The sequence below is a fragment of the Odocoileus virginianus genome, chromosome 14 (assembly GCF_023699985.2).
Source record: "Odocoileus virginianus isolate 20LAN1187 ecotype Illinois chromosome 14, Ovbor_1.2, whole genome shotgun sequence".
Lineage (NCBI taxonomy): Eukaryota > Metazoa > Chordata > Mammalia > Artiodactyla > Cervidae > Odocoileus > Odocoileus virginianus.
Genome location: NC_069687.1, coordinates 17723353 through 17746626, shown reverse-complemented (window position 1 = coordinate 17746626; position 23274 = coordinate 17723353). Strand labels below are relative to the sequence as shown.

The 23274-nt window shown below is 34.9% G+C and overlaps 1 protein-coding gene across 2 annotated transcripts in view; it reads left to right on the top strand.

Moving 5' to 3' along the window:
• CDH18 (cadherin 18) overlaps nucleotides 1-23274 on the top strand; it is a 1188046-nt gene that overhangs the window by 336063 nt on the left and 828709 nt on the right. For both annotated transcript variants that reach the window (XM_070476511.1, XM_070476510.1), the window contains exon 2: nucleotides 22013-22074. The gene's annotated coding sequence lies outside the window, so the exon portion shown is untranslated. The remainder of the gene's footprint in view (nucleotides 1-22012; nucleotides 22075-23274) is intronic.

Genomic DNA, 23274 nt, shown 5'->3' with positions numbered 1-23274 from the left:
GATAGAACCCATGCCCCCTACAATGAAAGTGCAGAATCTTAACCACTGGACCACCAGGGAAGTCCTGAGAAGTTTTTAATGTCATGAAGCCCAAATTATTGATTTATTCTTTTAGGGCTTTTTCTGTTAGTTCAGTATCTAAGATACCTGTATAAATTCATATGTCACCCAAGTCATAAGTTTTCTACTATGTTTTATATTAGAAATGTTATACTCCTAGCTTTTACCTTTAGATGTGTAGTGCATTTCGAGTTGATTTTTTTAATATGGTGCAAGTGAAAAGTGAAAGTGAAAGTTGTTCAGTCGTGTCCGATTCGTTGTGACCCCATTGACTATACAATCCATGGAATTCTCCAAGCTATAATACTGGAGTGGATAGCCTTTCTGTTCTCCAGGGGATCTTCTCAACCCAGGGATTGAACCCAGGTCTCCCGCATTGCAGGCAGATTCTTTACCAGCTGAGCCACAAGGGAAGCCCAAGAATACTGGAGTGGGTAGCCTATCCCTTCTCCAGCAGATTTTCCCAACCGGGAATCAAACGGGGGTCTCCTGCATTGCAGGCAAATTCTTTACCAACTGAGCTATCAGGGAAGCCCTAATATGGTGCAAGGATAGATCAATATTCTATGTTTTAATATGAATATTCAAATATTTCAGCACCAATTGTTGAAAAGACTAGTTTTTCCCACAGAATAGCCTTTTACCTTTGTTGAAAATCCATTCTCCTTATATATATGGGTCTATTCTGGACTCTACCCCATTTTGGAGATCTATTTGGCTTTTCCACCTAATACCACATTGTATTGATTACTGTAGCTTTATAATAACATTTGAAACAGAAAATGTTCATATTCCAAATGTGTTTTTTTTAAGTTGTTTGCCAGTTTTAGTCCTTTGCATTTCAATATACATTTTAGAATAATTCTGTTAATTAAAAAAAAAAGCCTACTGGAGATTTAATCAAATTTAAATCTATAGATCAATTTGAGAAAGTTGATATAGTGCAAATATTGGATCTTCTTACACATAAACATAGTATATATCTTCATATATTTAGAATTTTAATTTCTCTTGTAGCTTTTCTTGAAAAGGCCATTCACATCTGTGTCATATTTTCCCTAAGTATTTTGTTTATGATGTTTATAGTTAATAATATTATGTTTTTAAAATTTAAATTTTCAATTTTGGCAGCTTGTAGGTATACAGATATGAAATATTTTTGTATATTGATCTTATGTCCTATAGACTTTCTAACTTGCTTATTAGTTTCTGTAGCACTCTTTTTTTTTATATATAGAAAGTCATGTCATTTGCAAATAAAGACAGTTCTATTCAATACTTATTCCTTCTAATAATATGGATGCCTTTGCTTATTTTTCTTATTGTACTAGCCAGTGCCTGTAGTTTGCTGCTAAATTTAATGATGATTAAAAGCAGTAAATGCAGAATTCACATCTTATTAGTGATTTTAGAGAAGACATTCAGTCTTTTACCATGTTGGGTTACTAATATTTATCTTCCTTACTTTTATACTGAATAGACATGGAGTGTCTTATATCCAGAGACAGATGTACTAATTTCCTAGCTCTGCCATAATAAAATCCCATAAGCTAGGTCACTTGAAAGAATTTGTTTCTCTCAGTTTTGGAAGCCAGGATTGTCAGGAAGTCCATTCTCTCTCAAAGCTTTGGGTAAGAATCCGTTTCATGCTTCTCCTCTCAGCTTCTGGTGTTGCCAGCAATCCTTGGTATTCCTTGGCTTATAGGTGTATCACGGAAAACCTGTGACTCCATTTTTGTGTGGTGTTGGCCATGTATGTCTCTGTGTCCCTCTCTTCTTTTAAAGACACCAGTCATATTGGATTATTGCCCAACCCAACAACGTCATCTTAACTTGTTTGCATCTGCAAAGATCCTGTATCCAAATAAACTTACATTCACAGGCACTGGGACTTGGGACTTCAATGTATCTTTTTGGGAGACACAGTTCAATCAATAACAGCTGACTGCTGCAGATGCTTAACTTAATCTAGTTTATATGTACAGGTACCTCATTTTATTGTACTTTGCTTTATTGTACTTTGCAGATAGTCTATTTTTTTTTTAATAAAGTAAAGGCTTGTGGCAAACCTGTCTTGAGCAAATCCATCAGTGCTATTTTTCAATAGTATTTGTTCACTTTGTGTCTCTGTGTTACATTTTGATACTTCTTACACTATTTCAGAGATTTTCATTGTTATTACATTGGTTACATAATTTGTGACAGGGATCTTTGCTGTTATTACCAGGACTTGCTGACAGCTCAGATGATAGTTAACATTTTTAGAAATATTTTTTAATTAAGCTACGCACATTATTTTTTGTTTTAAGACATAAATTCATTACATCCTTAATAGACGACAGTATAGTGTAAGCATAACTTTCATATGAACTGGGAAACAAAATTTTATGTATGACTTGCTTTATTAGCATCTTTGTTTTATTGTGATCGTTTGGAAGAGAACCCACAATATCTCCAAGGTATGTTTGTCATGTCCTGGCATAGCTTTGATGTAAGCAACATTTCCATGTTTGGGTGCCTATCATGGTAGTCACCGATTTACTCACAGCACTGATGATTAACACCTAACACCACAAATGAGTAAGCCAACAAATACAAGCAAGATATATGTAACAGATATGAAATAAGAATTTTGTTTGACTTATACTGTAATGCTTTAAGTTTAAATTTTGGTCAAGATTTGAGAATTACATGTAAAAAGCTAAATGTCACATCAAACTTGAAATATCAGTGACTAGTCAGTATTGGTTCTTCATAATCTCATTGCATCCATTAATTGAAAGTGTAATAGTAATACCCGGGACATTCACTCAGTAATCTGTTCTTTAATATACTGTGTTTCCTATTAATCATATTGCTTCTCAAATCACATCCACTTCATCTCCCCATGTTATTGTAATCATAGATTAAAATTAAGCCACTGATTACTTTCTGTTCCAATTGTTGCTTTCCTCAGTAAAATGTACTTTGCACAGCCTTAAATAGTTATCAGTATGTAGTAAATTGTTTGAATCCAAATAGTTAAATATATGCATTAGTTGTATTCTTAATATTGGTCCAGGTACATTTACTTTATTTTATTTTCATAGAATTTAACTATCACATTGAAAAAAAATTGATATCAGGTACTATGGACAAACATGTTTATGGCAGAGCATAATAGCAGCCATTTATAATGTCTTGGAAATCCTTGAAGCTTTTACATCAACAAAATTATTTTACTTACTTTGATTGTTGTTTACTTCCTATATACCCATTTGCATTTTTAAGTGATGTACAGAATATGCTGAGATAGAAAGATGCCATGGAAAAAATGAGTGGACTTTGAAATCAGATCAACTTAGGGTTATTTGCTTGAATGTTGCCTTAATTAGAATTATTACTTCACATTTTAGCTTCAGTTTTATCTTTTCTATAAAGGAATAGTATGCGATTTGTATTATTATCATACTCTTCAATTTAATTCTATTCCTAGCAAAAGGACATTGCTGCCTTAGTGATTTTCTCTTTCTTCTGAATTTTCATTCCACTGTTGTACACTGACTCTTTTTTAAAAATTTTAACTGGTGGACAATTACTTTACAATATTGTGATGGTTTCTGTCATGCATCAACATGAATTGGCCATAGGGATACATATATCCCCTCCTTCTTGAACTTCCCTCCCACTTCCCTCTACCCACATTGAAATATGCAGCATATGAAATACTTTTCTCTCATCTAAAAAATATAAAGGAAAGGAAAAAATCATCATAGTCTGTAGATACTATGTTAAAGCCTTCCCACTAATCACTACCTTCCTATTGGAAACAAGCAACAAAGAAGAAAATGTGTCATTGTCTTAGTCCTTTGGGGCTTCTGTATAACAAATATCACAAACTGGGTAACTAGTAAGCAATACATATCAAATTTCTCTAAGTTCTAAAAGCAGGAAATCCAAGATCCGGGCTCCATCAAGGTTGCATTCTTCTCTTCCAGGTCACAGACTTCTTATCTCCTCACAGGGAAGAAAGGGCAAAGAATCCCCCTGGAGTCTCTTTTAATAAGTCACTAATCCCCTTCTGGGCTCTGCCCCTGACATAATCAATCACTTTTCAAAGTCTCCACCTCCTAACACCATCACCTTGAGAATTAGGTTTTCAACATAGGAATTTAGGAGGGACACAGACATTCAAATCACATCATTCTGTATCCCATATTCATGTTTTCTCCTATGCAAAATACATTTGTTCCAGCCCAATAGCTCCCAAAGCCCCATCTAGCATAAACTCTAGTTTAAGTCCAATGTCATCTAAATATCATGTACATTAGAAATAAGTAAGATGATTCAACAAAGGCAAATTGCTTTCCAGCAGCAAAACTGTGAAAGCAAACAAGTTTTGTTCACTTTCAAACAAAACCTACAGAGTACAGTGGTGTGACAGGCATAAAACCCCCATCCCAAAAGGGAGACATGGGAAAGAAGAAAGGGACAATGTCAAAGTTTGGAGTTCATGTCTGAAGATTTCTGGGTTAGAATTACACACTGGTTGATCTACTGGTCTGGAGTGGGGTCAAGGTGGAAACAACTCTGTCTAGCAGAACAGTGAACTGGCCTTGGTCAGCGCTCTGACCAGCAGTCCACATGCCTGGGTTGCATGACTGCAGCTCCTAGTCTCTCCTTGCTTAGAAATCCATGTAGAGGTTGCCAAGCCTCCACAGCTCTCCTGGGCAAAGGTCAGGTCCCCAAGGCCCTAGATAATGAGTTGTCTGGCCTGTTGAAATCCAGGTGATGTCTCCTCCTCCTTTATTGAGATATGTGTATGTATGTGTTAGTCACTCAGTCTTGTCCAACTCTTTGCAACGCCATGGACTATAGCCTGCCAGGCTTCTCCATCCATGGGGTTTTCCAGGCAAGAATACTGGAATGGGTTGCCATTTCCTTCTCCATTATTGAGTTATAATTGACATATAACATTGTGTAAGTTTAAGGTATACAACATGTTAATTTGATATGTTTGTATATTAAAATGTGCAAGATGATCTCCATCACAAGTTTTGCTAATACTTGTAGCAGGTCATACAATTACCAATGTTTTGTGTGTGCTGGTAACATTTAGTGTATTCTCTTGGCAACTTTAAAGTACATAATAACATGTTATTAACTATAATGACCATGCTGTATATTAGATCCTCAGAATTTATTTATCTTACAACTGAAAGTTTGTAACTTGGAACAGCATCTCCCCATTTCATCCAACCCTTACCTCCTTGTAACCACTTTTCTACTCTGTTTCTGTGGGTTCAACTTTTTAAAATTCTACATAAAAGTGATATCACACAGTGTTTTCCTTTCTCTTTCTGACTTACTTCATTTAGTATAGTGTCCTCAGACTTCATCCATGTCGTCACTAATGGCAGGATTTCTTTCTGTCTCATGGTCATATACTATTCCATAGTGTATAGATGTACCACTTCTCTATCCCTTCATGCCTTGATGAATATTTAGCATGTTTCCATATCTTGGCTACTATGAGTAATGCTTCACTGAACTTGGGATGAAGCTCTTTCTTCCAGATCCTGCTTTCATTTCCTTTGGATATATACCCAACAGTGAAATTGCTGGATATAGTTCAGTTCAGTTCAGTTCAGTCACTCAGTCGTGTCCAGCTCTTTGCAACCCCATGAACTGCAGCATGCCAGGCCTCCCTGTCCATCACCAACTCCTGGAGTTCATCCAAACTCAAGTCCATTGAGTCAGTGATGACATCCAACCATCTCATCCTCTGTCTTTCCCATCTCCTCCTGCCCTTAATCTTTCCCAGCATCAGGGTCTTTTCCAATGAGTCAGCTCTTCGCATCAGGTGGCCAAAGTATTGGAGTTTCAGCTTCAACATCAGACCTTTCAATGAACACCCAGGACTGATCTCCTTTAGGATGGACTGGTTAGATCTCTTTGCAGTCCAAGGGACTTTCAAGAGTCTTCTCCAATACCACAGCTCAAAAGCATCAATTTTTTCAATGCTCAGCTTTCTTTATAGTCCAACTCTTACATCTGTACATGACCACTGGAAAAACCATAGCCTTGACCAGATGGATTGTTGGCAAAGTAATGTCTCTGCTTTTTAATATGCTGTCTCAGGTTGGTCATAACTTTCCTTCCAAGGAGTAAGCATCTTTTAATTTCATGGCTGCAGCCACCATCTGCAGTGATTTGGGAGCCCCCCAAAATAAAGTCAGCCACTGTTTCCCCATCTATTTGCCATGAAGTGATGGGACCAGATGTCATGATCTTAGTTTTCTGAATGTTGAGCTTTAAACCAACTTTTTCACTCTCCTCTTTCACTTTCATCAAGAGGCTCCATGGGATTGCATAGAGTCAGACATAACTGAGAGACTAAGCACGGCAAAAACTGTATCTGTGCTTAAAGAGAGAGCTTTTCTAGGTGCTTGATTTTTCTTCTCACACAGGGAAACATGTGATCAGCATTCAGAGAGAAAAAGAGTTTATCTTTTTCTTGGACTTTTTTCTCTTGACTTTTAGAAATGTAGTTCTATTAATGAAGAGCTCTCTTTTCTACACATCACCAAAAACAAACCAAAAATGAAAATGTTTCCTGCTTTCAGAAATATCAGCTCTACTAGGGAACATGGCTAGGAAAAAAAGAATGGAATAAACCTTAAAAAGTCAATACAAAATAAATTTACTTTCAAAGTTGCATGTTAAATATCATCCAACAGAAATAACAGATGCTGTCTTTGCTTAGGTAAATTTTGGGTGATGTAACATTTGTCTTAGATTGAACTGGGCTTGTTTAGATCCTATCTTCAGGTTACACAGGCTTCTCTTTTAACACTCTCTAAATATATCCTGATATCAATCTTCTTTTCTTCATATCTTTCTTCTTATCGCCAGCAAATCATTCTTGGGAGAACTAGACATCCCAATAGATTTGTCAACTAGTGAAATGGAGAATTTAAGCTCTGCCTGATGAATATCTCAGCTCCCATGCCCACAGAGCATACAAATATCTCCCTGCTTGATAAAGAATCTTCATGTGTATACTGTAAAGCCTCCCATTTATAACATCAGATATTTTGAAATTTAAAGATATAAGACATGCTATTCTGTGTGATTCTTTTTAGAATAATTATCAAATCATGAATTCAATCATTCTGAAAATTTAGATAGCTATTTTAGAGTTGGCTGTCATTTTTTGTCTCTTTTTTTGATGTGGTGTATAATCATTAAAATAAGTATATTACCAATTGCTAGGTGTATATGATCTGAGAGAGAGCCATCTAGTTAATTCTAGAATTACCATAAAAAGGTAGTGAAAATTTTGTTATTGCATTGAGAGATTCACTATTAAATTAAATTAAATTATTAAATTATTTTTTTTCACATTTAACTCCTATTTGTATTTCTCTTTAAGGGCAATCATTCACAAAAAGATTATTTCCTGAAGTGATTATGGAATAATTACAGTAGTATTTTAAAATTTTTTTCCTTGAGATAATTTTAAAAGACTTTTTGATTAAAGGCTTCTAGAGGATTTAATATACAAGCTAGTGAGTAGGTCACAATTATCAGCATTCTCATTGGCAAATTTCAGTATTTCATTGACTATCAGGGGTTTGATTATAGCATATGAACCTGAGAATTATCATGTCTATAATTAGCATTAAGTCTTTTAAACATGTCCAGAAAGACTATCACATTATATTAATTAAAATAATAAGAAGTTATAAAGCATGATTTACTTGATTGCTTTTTGAGTTTTTGCATTGGTATTAATTACTTTTTAAAAATATTTAGAAATATGTTTTTATAATTTACTTCTGAATCAGTAGGCTTAATAAACAATTGATTTTACGTACTGTTATACATTTTTATTTTTATAGTTAGGTAATGAAAATTAAGAAAACCATGATCTTTTCCTCAGGAAGCAGTAAACAATGAAAGAGCTCATATCTGATGAAAATTAAAAAGTCCCCTTCTCCAGCATATAGCCAAGCAGAAGGGTTGTTTTTTGATCCCAGGTGAAGCATGAAAAATATTCAGAAAAATATATTAGTTACACTTTAGAAAAGCAGAGGTTAAATGTCAAATTCAATGGCTACATTTACAAAATAACAGAGAATAAGAGGATGACTGAAAGAATAAGGGGTAACTCTTTAAAAATCATTGTTTTGGGAAGAGTTTTCTAGATAATTAAAATTTTTGATCATAAAAATCATTTATCTTATGTAGTTAATAGAACAAGGGAACAAATACATGACTTTTCTTTGAGGTTTTTTTTTTCCCCCTGTTTTCTGTTCATGGGGTTGCAAATAGTTGGACACAACTTGGCAACTAAACAACAGAAACATAGTTTTCATTTAGAAGGTTCTACTCTCATTGAATAATCCATAAAAAATAATGTGACATACTTAAGAGGAGTGATATAAGAGGAGAAATTTAGTGGCTTGTACTAATATTTCCTTTCCATGTCCTTTTCTTAGATTCACACAAGGACAAAAAATTGGATTAAAAAGTGACTTTTGTGAATAGTACTAATGTATTTCACCATATAATGGCATAAAAGTTTTCCTATTTTTCTAAGGTTTAAAATGCAGTATCTCAATTACCTTATGTCTCACTGAAAAGTGAGAATCAGTTTGACCGAAATATTTTGGAGTTATAATAGGTTTTGAGAAATGGAGGAAACGTCTCTGGGGAACATTGTGGACTGATTTCCTATACTTATGCCATCCACTTTGAATGACCCAATTTGCAAACATTATTTCATTCTTGTTTAGTAGTGGATGGAATTTTACATTTATAAATTATAGAAGCTCTGTTTTTAAAAGAAAGAAGAAAAGAAAAGCTTCTGGATGTGCTTTTCTTCCAAATAGAATAAGTATCATGTTCTCTGCTAAGGAAAGAACATGAGATTCTGAAGATGAAGAACAGTAGACCACTTTACTTCATGATTGTGCCTTGGTGTCGTTTCTATGGCATCTTCCACCCATAGCAAGAGAACCGCCAGTGTGTGATATCTACCATTTATAGATATTATTCATGCAGAACATATATATCCATAATGAGACAGATAATTCATTCACTTTCTTTTTTGACTTTTAACCAAAATATTTAATATCTACAAATGAATACTTTTAACAAGCATATGGAATTAAAAGACAATAGTAAAATGACAATTATTTTATCTACTGACCAGCCGAAATTCCAGTCGCCTCTCTGATCTCATCCCCTTCCCTCTCCCCTTGAATAATCAATTAGCTGAACTTTGTGTCAGTAATTCCTTTGTTTTCTCTAGAAGATTACAAAATTGTACCTGAAATCCACAATTTTTGCTTCTAAAATTTGTACAAGTAAATCAGTGTATATTTTCTTTATGAACTTTTTCCCCTGAGGTCATTAAAGTTGATGTACGTAGCTACATTTCAATCAATTATGCCATGCTAGTATCACATGGTATGACTGCTACATTCTATCTTTCTGTTGTTAATATATTCTATGTTATGGATATAAGGTTGCTGTTGCCTGTCTTAGCAGACTTATATAAGTCACTCTGAGTAAATGTTAAGAGTAAATTTTCTAATATTAAAAATATTTTTTTCTCCTCAAGATATAAGTAGAAATTTTCACATCCATTAGTGACACATAATTAGACCAATATCTACATTTTTCCTAACTTTTGATATCACTGGTTTTGTATGTATTGAGTGCAGAGTTGAGCTATCTATTTACTAATGAGAATTATCATGTATTAAAATGTATGCAGCAGTTATTTCCCCCTGTAAAGTGCTTGTTAGTAATGTCTCTCAGTCTTTTTTCTTGCAAGTGTACAGTATTGAAGATTTGAAGATTGTAATGATTCTTAGTACATTAGAGAACCATTTCCTTGATTTATGCTAAGAAACAAGGAATTTTATTTATGATTTTTTTTACCATCAATAACACTGCCAACACAGTGAAAATAGTAAATATAGCATTGAATTACTGTTAAAATAATTTTGAAACTACACATCTCCGGATAGGGAAAATATATCATATGAAAAACAACATAAAATCAGACATACAACAGACATAACACATTTTTAATGAATAATATTATAGATAGTATAATTATCACTCTCAGTCATTGTGTCTCTTTCAACATTGTAAAAACACATTGAAGGGGACTTTCTTTGTTACTGCTCTGTGAGCCCTTTATGCCAAGGCTACTAAATCATTATCATTTAAGAAAGTAATTAGCACATCTCATTAGCTAATGAAGATAATGACTATTAAAATTCTTTCCCAATTTACTGTTCCCCCTTTATCACGATTTAACAACAATGTTGTTTTAGTGTAATAACAAAAATTGGTTTACAAATGACCCTTCCACTAATGAACGAGCAGCACCTTGTATCAAGGAGCAAAGAATTATTTATTCATTGCACTTCTAATTATATTATGTAGAGCAGCTTACAGTTCATGCCTTTCCAATGTGATTCAGTCAAAATGTCTATTTTATCATTATATTAAAAGTACAAAGGCAAACCTCACAGTATATAATTATTTTTCTAGGGAATAAAGTCAATTTCTACATTCCAAGCTGGAAAGTGATGAATTATAATGATCAATGTATATGGATTATGAAAGCACTTCATCTGCTCAGCTCATTTTTTTCTATTTTATTTATATTTTGAACATATAAACACATATTAAAATAACTGAAAAAAATTAATGTTCTACTGATAATTATTAACATTCACAAAAATATAATACTGAAGGAAAACGTCGTTCTCGAGTGGCTAAAGTAAATGCATTTACATTTAACTTTATAAATCAAAAAGTTGAATTAAAAATTCACTGATTCCTAGTGTTACATTGAGGGTAGTTTCATAAGTTTTCTGTTGCCATGAGCAAATCATCACAATTTAGGTTCAAGCATCTATTTGTTATTTCATAGCTTCTGTGAATCAGGGATCTAGGCCTGGGTTGTCTGACTCTCACTGGGATGAACAATGAGTTGACAGGGACTCCGAGTCCATCTGAGGCTCAGGAAAATCTGAGTTTATTCTTTGTTGGAAGAAATTGATTCCATGCAATTCTAGAAATGAAATCCCTATTTTCTTGCTGGCTGTAGGCAGGTGTCCCTCTCAGATTCTGGAGGTAGTTTTCAAGTCCTAATCAAATATGGCAACTTTATTACTGCAAAACAGGCAGGAAAGTCAGCCTGCTGTGTGGAGTTTTATATAACATAATCTAATCATGGACAGACTATGCTCTCATATTCTTAGCGCTGGCCCATATTAAAGTGGAGATGATTACACAGAGTCAGTACACCTGGAGGTGGGAAACTGCCACCCTCTGACCCCCAATTATTTAAGACTGTCTGAAATGCAAATTATATTCACCCTCTCCCAGGGTTTTTAAGGTTTTAGTCCATTACAACCACAGCTCAGAATGCAAAATCTAAATCAGGTCCAGGAGTGTGGATGATAGGCTTGGATGTAATCTATGAAGTAGAGCTTCTGGGGCAAATTCTTCACGTGTGGTCCTGGAAATCCAAAGTGAGAAGTTATCAGCTCACAACATCCCTGACTAAGAATGGCAGATGGGGCACAGAAACTCAGTTAAAAAACATTGTGATTTATAAAAATGGTAAGTGAGCATGAGTAATCTGTCCATAACCATTCTGAAACGGGTTCTTTTTCATTGAGTAAAAAACCTGGAAGAAAGCTTTGTGATCTTGGCTCTACCCCTTGGGTTTCTGGTTGAGAAAAATCTGTGCTGTCATTTTTATTCAGTCCCTCAGTCATGTCCAACTCTTTGCATCTGCATCAACTGCAGCACGCCATGCTTCCCTGTCCTTCACCATCTCCTGAAGTTTGCTCAAACTCATGTCCATTGAGTCAGTGATCTGTAGGCAAATCTTTAACCTCTTGAAAGGCACTTCGTGTGACTAAATCCTCCACTTTTTCCTTGTATAACTTCTAGCATCTTTTGCCATCTGGATAAGCCAATAACTTTGAAGTCATCCAGTTCTACTTATTTGTTTAGCAATTCTTCCCTGAACTTATCTCTCTCCTTTTGCATTTTACTATAATCTGCAAAAAGAATCTAGGCAGCAATTCTGGCATTTAGCTAGAAGTCCAAGTCCATCATTTATAAATTCTAATTCCCACATAGCTGCAGGACATGCATATGCATATTAAATTGCTTCAGTACTGTCAGACTCCTTGCAGCCCTATGCCAGACTCCATTGTCCATGGGATTCTCCAGGCAAGAGTACTAGAGTGGGTTGTCATGCCCTCCTCCAGGGGATCTTCCCAATGCAGGGATTGAACCCAGATCTTGAGAGAGTTAATTCTTAGGTAGGTTGATTAGGAGTTCTGGGCCCTTGTGGAGGAGAAAGGTGTCTGGGCCTCTCAAGGAGTAGCAAAGGACAACATTCTTTTTCTAGGTTGCTTTGTCTTAGTCAATATAACAATGTATCTTGCTCAAGGACACATTTCTCCTTAACAAGAACATTCTGACTAATCTGGTTATCTTAAGATGTTAGTTGTGGGAGTGAGCCTGGTAAGACCTTTCTATTGTTAGTTCTAATCCTGTTTATTTAAGATGTATTTTGTGGGAATGGGTCTGGTAAAAGTATATAAGACTTGATAAGACTAGTGAGTTGGGACACTCTTCATCCCCCATCTGATGTCTATGTCAGAAGCTTTCTCCCCCCCTTTTATATTTTAATAAAACTCTACTACAGAAAAGCTCTTGAGTGATCAAGCCTGGTCCCTGATCCTGAAGCTAAATCTTCTTCTTTGGAGATCAGGAAACTGACAACCTTCACCATAAACTATGAATCTCTTCCGTCTCCTGCATTGGCAGGCATATTCTTTACATCTAGCACCAACTGGGAAGTTGCTTATCTAGTTTTCAGTAACGTGTTCCTCACTTCCTCTGAATCCTCCCTGGCAGGATCTTCCAAATCCAGATTTCAAACTCTTCACCAACTTCTTGATTCCAAGAAGTTGCTACTTGCAAATTTTAAATTGTTTTTGTTGTTGTTGTACTAACCCCTCAATTCAAAATACCAAAATCTTTATGCATTTCTCTGCTACATAGCAAATTATATGACAGTTTCCATGGATCAGGAGCCTGAGTATGGTTTCTCTGGGTTCTTGGCTTAAGGTTTCAAAAGCTAAAATGGTATGAATCTTAATGTCAAAATACCTGGAGTTCACGTCAATGACTAACACCAACTTTCTCTGAGGTCTATTGGACCTCAAACCAGCCAAAAACTGTTCCGTGGCTATTCAGAAATTTTAGAACTCTGTTTCTATTAAGCAGTTATTATATTGGGCATAAGCATGATAGTCATAATGGTAATCACAAACATGTACATCATAGGAACTGGAGAGTGTATTGAAAAAAATTGTTACAATCACTGTTTATTCCACAGTTAGTTTGTTCATTAATTACTTAATCAATTATTACAAACTCAATATAACATTTGAGTTAATCTTTAGAATTTAAACAGAGCATTAAAGTCTCCAAGTTTATAGGGAGTCTTAACATTACAAATAGCTACAACTTTTCACAATGTAGACTTACCCAGTCTACATTTATATTCAGTTATTGGAACACTGCTGAAACCAATATGGTATGGAAAGACAGCAAATTAAATGAGTGAATAATTAGTGAGAAGTATAATTTCACTTCTCTTCTTCCTTCATTTAAGAAAACCTGGTGGAAAATTAGTTCTTTTGTGTATGTGTTTTCTTGTTATGAAAATCTGTCACCCAGTGACCCATCTGAAAATTTGCTATTCTAGTGGGACAAGCTCTGCAAAGCTTCCCTTAACATTGCATTCATTTTATCACTGCTATGCTATGATCGCTTCAAGAGTGCATGCTATAGACTCTTCATTGTATATCCAGGCCATATCACTGTGCCTGGTCTGATATGTCAGTCATAAATATTTGAATGGACACATGAATGAAATAGTATGAATAAAATTAAGTTATTTTTAAGTTTAAAATTGTAGTGCTTTGAGAAACAGGGTTTTGTAAGCCAAAATCATTGGTAGCAGCTTGCCTACTTACATTAACCCTCAGTTGTTTTGTTTTTTCCTGGAGATAAATGTGCCTTATTTTATTCTCTGATTCTCTTTGTAAAGTGGAATGTCACTGAAGATACAATGGTAACTTCTATTCCAGATTTTCATCCATTTCTGTGGCTGTATTATTATTTTGATTTACTTCTGTATTTACATCAATATCTACTTCTATAAATGTTCTACTCCTCTTTATATGCCTACATGGAGATGTTTCTATCTTGAAATCCCCTGCCAACTTTTCGTCTTAATCTCTTTCTCTTCCTCTCTGCACGCACACTCACACACATACACACACACATACACACACACACGCATACCCCACTTAGCTATTTTTTTTCGGTGAATTACCACAGCTTTTCAATTTCCAGGCTCCCTTGTCTAATTAAGTACCAAATCATAGAGACTCTTTGTTAACAAAATGTTTTCATTTATCTTTCCTCATTATTTTAATTTCTATCACCCCAATTAAGATAATTGTTTATTCTTACATTTATAATGATAGAGATACATATAATAATGGGTTTTTTTTATACCTCTTTCTGCTAATTCTTTCTTCATATGCATCCCATTTTCTACTTTTCCACTACTATTTATAAATTTCTAATCATTCAATGCATCAATATCTTTTAATCCAGAAGTAAAATTTTTGAGCAGAGCCATACATACAATTTATAAAAGTTCCATAGATTATTCTTATATGTTATTAAGCACTAAGAAGCATATTTTAATCTAGATAATAAATGATGAAAAGGATATTTTACAAGAACACTCTAACCTAACCTTGTACCCTATTCTTAGAATAAAGATAAACCTCTTTGTCAGGTGTTCAAGAATCACTTTGTCAATCCAATATTATCTCTAACTAATCTTTTCTGTGATGTTTCATCCATTTTTCTCTGACATTTTTGGAATTATTTCCTCCTTCTCTAAATATTACATATTTATAAGCATTAACTCTGCTATATCCATATGTACCTATTTACTATTATGCCATGAGGGCTTCCCAGGTGGCACTAGTGGTAAAGAACCCTCCTGCCAGAGCAGTAGACTTGAGATGTGGGTTCAACCCCTGGGTTGGGAAGATCCTCTATAGGAAAAATGGCAACCCACTCCAGGATTCTTGTCTGTATAATCCCATGGACAGAGGAACCTGGTGGGTTGCAGCTCATGGGGTCCCAAAGAGTCAGACATGACTGAAGCAACTTTGCAGCATTATGCCATGAATATTTACTCATGCCCTTAAAATCTCCAGATATAATTTCATTGGCCACATGCAACTGTAGTTTAATTTTGAATCTTTTAAGTACTTTAAATGTTCTCTTTATCAAAGCGATTCTTTAATGAATATTTCTGTAGGTAAATATTTACCTTAATTTAAAATTAATCTTGTGAATATCTCCAAATTGATTGACATCAAAATATAACCCAGTGTTATACAGTTCTGCTCATGTTCATAATTCCCCAAGCCCTAATGAAATATGTTACTTTAGGTCCATTCAAGATAGACTCTAGTTTAAAGAATCAGAGTTTACCAAAACAGGCTAGTACATGCATAACTGGAATTTTAAGCAAATGATCTTCAGAACCTATTGCCTTCCCACCATATGTGCAGTAAGTTGTAGAGTGTATGGGCTATATTTCAGGTTGACTTACCTGTGAAAAAGAAGAGAAGATGGAGATTATTGTACAGGAGCTTAATTGTCTGGTGATATTTGCCTGAAAACATGTGTAAAGAGAGAGAAGGAAGCAAGCAAATGGAAATAAGCAGCAGCAGAAGTTAAGATCCAAGGTAATTGTAAAAGAGGTCTCAACAGATTTTGTGAGAAATTCTAATGATGGTGACCCTTTAGTGATTTCTCCACTCAGAATAAGAAAAATATGTCCTTACATCTCAATGAGAATCCATTGTTGAATATGAGCTTTCCTGTGAGGAGAATACAGAGATCTTTTCATACATTATATCTCACTGGGATTCTTACTGATAGATTCAGATTATTAAAAAATAAGAGGCAATATAATACTTGAATCTGTCTGGGTTGGCATGGTTCTTAAAAAGCAAAATCAAATCATTCTATCATCACATTTAATTATGAGAAAGTGGAACCTACAGATCGGGTATAAATCAAGGGTGTTCCCACTCCTTTTAAAAATCTACTGAATGCATATGAATGATTCACATTTTTGGATGGTAGAAACCAACACAACATTGTAAAACAATAATCTCCCAATTTAAAAAAAAATCTGCTGAAATCTTTAGGTAATGCAATAAAAAAGAAAAGGAAATATAAGTGTATGGGGATTTAGAAGGAAGAAATAAAATTGTCTTTGTTTGTAAATGACTTGATTATCCATACAGAAAATCCAAAATAACTAACCAAAAAACTTCTAAAACTAATAAGTGATTATAGAAAGTTTGCATAATGCAAGTTTAATACACAAAAGTCAATTGCTTTTCTGTATACTAGCAATGACCAAGTGGAATTTGAAATTAAATATGTAATAGCATTTACATAAACATACAAAAAATGAAATACTTAGGAACAAACCAATCAAACGTGTCAATATGAGGAAAACTAAAAGAACTCTGATGAACAAAATCAAAGAACTAAATATATGGAGAGGTTCCATGCTTACGTTTAGAAAAACAATATTGGCAAGATTTCAGTTCTTCTCAAAACCTGATCTAGAGATTCAAGGCAATCCCTAAAAAATGCCCCAGCAACTTATTGGGTGGCTATCAACAAAATGAGTCTAAATGTTACAAAGAATTGCACAAGAACCAGAATAATCAACTCTGATTCAAGGAGAAGGACACAACTGGAGAACTGAGACTAAATGACTTCAAGAGATACTATACATTTAAAGTAATCAAGACAGTGAAATACGGGTGCAAGGATAGATGAGTAAATCAGTAGAAAAGAACAGAGACAAGACATAGGCTTGCCAATATTTATATATATAGACTGTTGTTTTTATTGTTGTTCAGTCCCTAAGTCATGTCAGACTCTTTGCAACCCCATGGACGGCAGCTTGCCAGTCTTCCTTGTCCTTATTGTCTCCCAGAGTGTGCTCAAACTTATATCCATTGTGTCCCTTAGGCCATCCAACCATCTCATCCTCTGTCATGCACTTCTCCTCCTGCCCACAATCCTTCCTAGCATCAGGGTCTTTTCCAATGAGCCAACTCTTCACATCAGATTGCCAAAGTATTGGAGCATCAGCTTCAGCATCAGTTCTTCCTATAAACGGTCACGGTTGATTTCCTGTAGGAAATTGACTAGTTTGATCTCCTTGCTGTCCAAGGAACTATCAAAGTCATCCCCAGCACCACAGTTTGAAAGCATCAATTTGTTGGCTCTCAGCTTTCTTTATGGTTCAGCTCTCACATTAGTATGGATGTGAGAATACTGGAGTGGGTTGCCTGCCCTTCTCCAGTGGATCTTCCCAATCCAGGAATCGAACTGGGGTCTCCTGCATTGTAGATGGATTCTTTACCAGCTGAGCTACCAGGGAAGCCCTTCTTACAAAACTAAATATATTTTTATTATGCAATCAAAAATCATGGTCCTGGGTATTTACTTCAAAGAGTGGAAAACATATCCACACAAAAGCCTGTACACTGGTATTTGTAGCAGTTTTATTCATAATTACCAAAATTTGGAGGCAACCAAGATGTCCTTCAGTGGATGAGTGAATAAATAAACCGTGGTACATCCTGACAATGAAATGTTACTCAGCACCAAAAAATGAGTTTTCAAGCCCTGAAAAGATATGAAGAAACCTTGAATATATATTTATCGTCATCAGTGGAAGTCTCTCAGTCATGGACTCTAGGTAGTCATGGACTATAGTCCATGGAATTCTCCAGGCCAGAATACTGCAGTGGTTAGCCTTTCCCTTCTCCAGGTGATCTTCCCAAGCCGGAGATCGAACCCAAGTCTCCCGCATTGCAGGCGGATTCTCTACCAGCTGAGCCGCAATAAGCCAATCTAAAAAGGCTATCTACTGTATGATTTCAACTCCATGGCATTCTGAAAAAGACAAAACTATGAAAACTATAAAAAGTTCAGTATTTGCCAGGAATTGAAAAGGGGAGGGAGGAAGTGAACAGAACACAGAGAATTTTAAGGGCAGTAAAAATACTCCACCTGTGTGCTAATTACTTTAGTCATGTCAGACTCTTTGCAACCCTATGGACTGTAGCCCGCCAGGTTCCTCTATCCATGGGATTCTCCAGGCACGGATACTCAAGTGGGTTGCCATTTCCTCCTCCCGGGGATCTTCCTGACCCACTGGTTGAACCTGGGTGTTGTGCATTATAGGTGGATTCTTTACCACTGAACCACCAGGAAGGCCTCAAAATACTCTGCATGTACCTAATGTTGAATATTTGTCATATATTTATCTAAGCCCATATAATGTACAATTCCAAAAGTGGACCATATGTAAACTATGGACTTTGGGTTAATTATGATGTGTCAGTCTAGGTTTATACATTGTACTAAATACACCATTTGTGTTGGGGATGGTGATAATGAGAGAGGTCATGCATATGTGGGGCAAAGGGTACAGGGAAATCTCTGGATGTCCCTTCAATTTTGCTCTGAGCCTTAAACTGGTCTGACACAAAAATGTCTTAGTAAAATAAAATTAAACCAAAGGGCTATAGTATTATTGTATTTATGCTGCCATGTCTCATTTTTTGTTATTTTTAGATAACCTGGAAAGACTTTAGTTTCTGTGAATATATAAGCCCATAATTTTGAAAGAGGTTTGAAATCAAGTGGAATACAATATAATATGAAAAGCTTTGAAACAGTGACCTATATAGTAACTGAGAATACATTTTGAAGTGACTACATATATATTTCCTAAAATATTCCTTCTCTAGTTAGAAGTGTACTTTTTTTTTTATTACTTTAAGAGCTCAGAAATGCAAATTAGTACTTGTTGAAATTGTCTCTAAAATAATTGTTACATTTTAAAATATAAGGCACATAGAAATTGCTGGAGTAAAGGCAAGAAAGATGTGATTTAATAGAAAAGTGAAATATATGTTTCCTATTATGGGGACAATATTATAAATCCTTAGAAAGTATTTGGCTGAATTGTTCCCATAAACTTGAATAAATGTTTGCGACACAGTAGATGGAGTTATTATTCCTTAGTGACATCTCCTGGTTGACTGAGCAGTTTTCACTAAGCTAAAGATAATTATAAACTAATTTTCTGTTGTCAGATTTTAAACAGTTAAGTTAGTCTCCCACTCATGTCTAACTCTTTGTGACCACATGGACTACCCGCTCCTCTGTCCATGGAATTCTCCAGGCAGGCTCACGAAAGTGGGTTGCTACTTCCTACTCCAGGAGATCTGCCCGACCCAGGGGTTGAATCCAGGTCTCCTGCACTGCAGGCAGATTCTTCTCTGTCTGAACCATCAGGGAACTGCTAAAGGACTGAGTCACAATTAGAGTCCATGCCGCGCATTATGCCATAGATATGGGAGAGAGCATCCTACTTCCAGCAATGAGGCAGAGATGAAATGACCAGCGAAATACTATTGGTCTCACTAACAACAGGCCTATGATAACCTTTGCAGAAAATGTATGCTACACATAAGTAAGCCTCTGTTTGCTCACATTTGAGTGTCCCTCTCGTAGAACATTCAAATAACCCAATACTTCAAAGTTACTCCTTGCAAACTCTTAATGCTCCTCAACTCAGATCATACACAAGAATTTGATGCATTAGGTGCTATCAGTGAATGCCTTGAATTCCTAGTAATGAAGCATGTGAACCGTGTATCAACACTAGTTCCTCAGCTCAAACTTAGAAACCAGTCACATTGGATTTTACCTCTTATTTTAAGAAAGGCCATATTGAAGAGGTAAGAATTCTGAATTAGGAATATGAGAATACACATGTTGGGAGCCTAGGAAGCCTGAAGCTTCTGAGTAGTATGTGTTCTAAAGGACTCTGAGATATTTTGCTTTCAATAGATAGATAATAGCTAGACACATAGATGACCTTCCCAGATGGCTCAGTGGTAAAGGACACACCTGCCAATGCCAGAGGTGTAAGAGGCGTGGGTTCGATTTCTAGGTCGGGAAGATATCCTGCAGGAGGGCATGGCAACCCACTCCAATAGTCTTGCCTGGAGGATCCCATGGACAGAGGAACCTGGTGAGCTACAGTCCTTGGGTCACAAAGAGTTGGACAAAACTGAAGCGAAATTAGCACCCAGCATGCACAGACAGGTAGATAATCAAGATCTCCAAATTACTTCAAATCTCTTTCTCTTAAGAGTGCTCCCAGGACATCTTCCTACTATTCCTGTCTTAACTGTGGCTCCTCCTCATTCCGCTGACCTTAAAGGGCTCAGTCTTAAACTTTCATTTTATGGAGTTTATAATCTATGTGTAGGTCATCATTTCACACTCATAGTAAATTACCAAATATTTTTCTGCAGTTCGAAGTCTTCTCCTGGATGCCAATGTCATCTCTCTTGTTGTTTCTCCCTGGATGAAAGCCAGTAATTCTTAACCCTTCCTGCCTATTTTTTATGGCACTTGATAAAGTCATTTTATCAATGATTACACAATGATTTTACATACAATACATATGTACTTATTTGAGTATATATTTTTGTCTCTCCACCCCTCTCACTCCCCCCAATGTAAGATCATGAAGTTGGGTGTTTTGTCTCTTTTGGTCACTGCTGTATCCCCAGCATGAATAATAATGCTTGGTGCATATCAGGTATGCAGTAAATCATTGTTGCATGAATGATCTGTAAGTTTTAGGAAAATGAGTTCATAGCAAATTGCATCATCACCTAAAGTCTTGCTAAGATGATTTTAGCTAAGAATAAGAAAAATTCTTATGCCATTTGCTTTTAGGTTCTGAAAGACCTTTATTACCCTCTGAGATCACACATATTTCCTTATATTTTTCTCCTTTTAATATTCTCTTTTCAATGTAAACACTTCAATACAATTGAAATTATGTTGTATACTTAATAAAATATGAAAAATATTCTTAATTTACTCAAACATATGTCACAATTCTACAACAATATACTTCATATTGATTTATAAAACTGGCTTGTTTTATATGTTATATTTTAGGTAAATTTTACTGCTTCTTGCATTTATATTCTGATATGTTTTTCATAATCTATGGTTTCAAAGTACAATATTGAATTTATGATGCATATATTATTAATTACTATTCTTATAAGTATTATTTTATTACTTGAAATCACTACTAATATTTATATTTTAATATTGACTATGCATTAAGCACAAAGCTAGGGCCTTCAAATGGATTATAACCCTAGGTTATTATTTGAACATCTATGAAGAGCATATACATCTTAATCAATTGAAGTAACAGTGGTTCAGAGAATATAACTAAAATTGTTCAAATCTCATAAGAGACTGATCTTCCACTAGAGTCTCTATTTCAGAAGGCTATGATCTAAAAAAACAAAAATCTGGTAGTTCAATTTCTCTCAATATTTTGCCTCTTCAAAAACTGTATTTGTTCTTCATCCTCCATTATGTCCTCATGAGTTGGATTCTTGAGTGATATGAAGAAATCTGTAATAAACTATTACTTTCTATGGGCTTCCCTGGTGGCTTAGATGGTAAAGAATGCATCTACAATGCAGGAGACCTGAGTTTGATTCCTGGGTGGGGATGATGCCCTGGAAATGGAAATGGCAACCCACTCCAGTATTCTTGCCTGGGGAATTCCATGGACAGAGGAGATTTGTAGGCAACAGTTCATGGTTATGCATAGCTTTTTATGATATAAAGATTAAAAAGTTTTTCATGTATTTTTTTCTTTTTTTCTCTTCAGGACCCAATCACAGACACACATAAGAAAATATATCATCAAACATTCATAAAGTGAATTGTAAGGTAAAATTTTCCATGTAATATCTTTTATATTAAAAAGTTATAGAAACATAGAAATTGTTTATCTTAAAGATCTTTATAGCTATTTTTAGATATTTAGAGGTTTGACAGAATAATTTCTTTTGTTTTTTAAAATTCACTCTTTAAAAATATTCCATTATTTTCTCTAATAAAATTTGAACCGATTCTCATGGCACATTTTTCAAACGCTATAGAACCAGCAAAGGTACCTTGATATTAGACTGACTTTCATAAGTGTTTCTAAAAATAGTGTTAAGAGAAAGCTCAAGGAAGAGACTGATAATGTAAAATAGATAACTCAATGAATGTTATATTACTACATTTCAATATGAGAAAAAAAAGCTATTTCTAAAATGTAATTTTATGTATGTGTGGGCTTGGAATACATTGATAAATCAGGTTATGCATTTTTATTAATCATTTGAACTTGTTACTAGATGTAGATCTCTTTCCTAATGAGCACTGAATTTAGTTGTGTTTTATAATGTCTTTCAACATCTGACTCTAGAGGTATAACTGCCTGGCTATTAATCATCATTTGTCTGTGTAAATCTGTTTTATAGATCAGGTTTGTTAAAACAATGATGCTAATATTTAATTAATATGTATAACAGGTATAGATGCTGAAAATTTAATAAATAGTAGATAAAAATAATAGTATATACCCTCTACTATTTTGGTGAATAATGAGATCTAATATAAAATTGACTTGCATCATAAGAAACATTTTAAATACCTGAATTTCTTGTGAAAAGATGAAATATAAGGATATAAGCCTTGAGATCAGAAGTTATGTTTTCATTTATTTTCTGTAAAATATACTTCGCCACACATATTCTATATAATTGCCTGGCTTTTATGGTAAGTATGCAAATATCTTATTAAATCCTGCTCATTTGTAGCAACAAAAATAATGAAAAATGCCGGCATATCAAAACAACCAACATTTTCAAAGTCGAATTCTGTTGCTTTATACAATGTACTTCTCATTATTTTAGAAAGACACCTCTATGTATGGATTTTTCTGGTACTCTTTTAAATGTAAAAACAAACTCTAAACCATTATATTCCATTCATTAAAAAAAAAAGATATGAGGTAATAAAATTTTTAGGTGTTGATCTCTCCTGCCTCATCCCTACCACCATCTGTCCTGAGTCCTCCACTTAGGACACCACAAACTT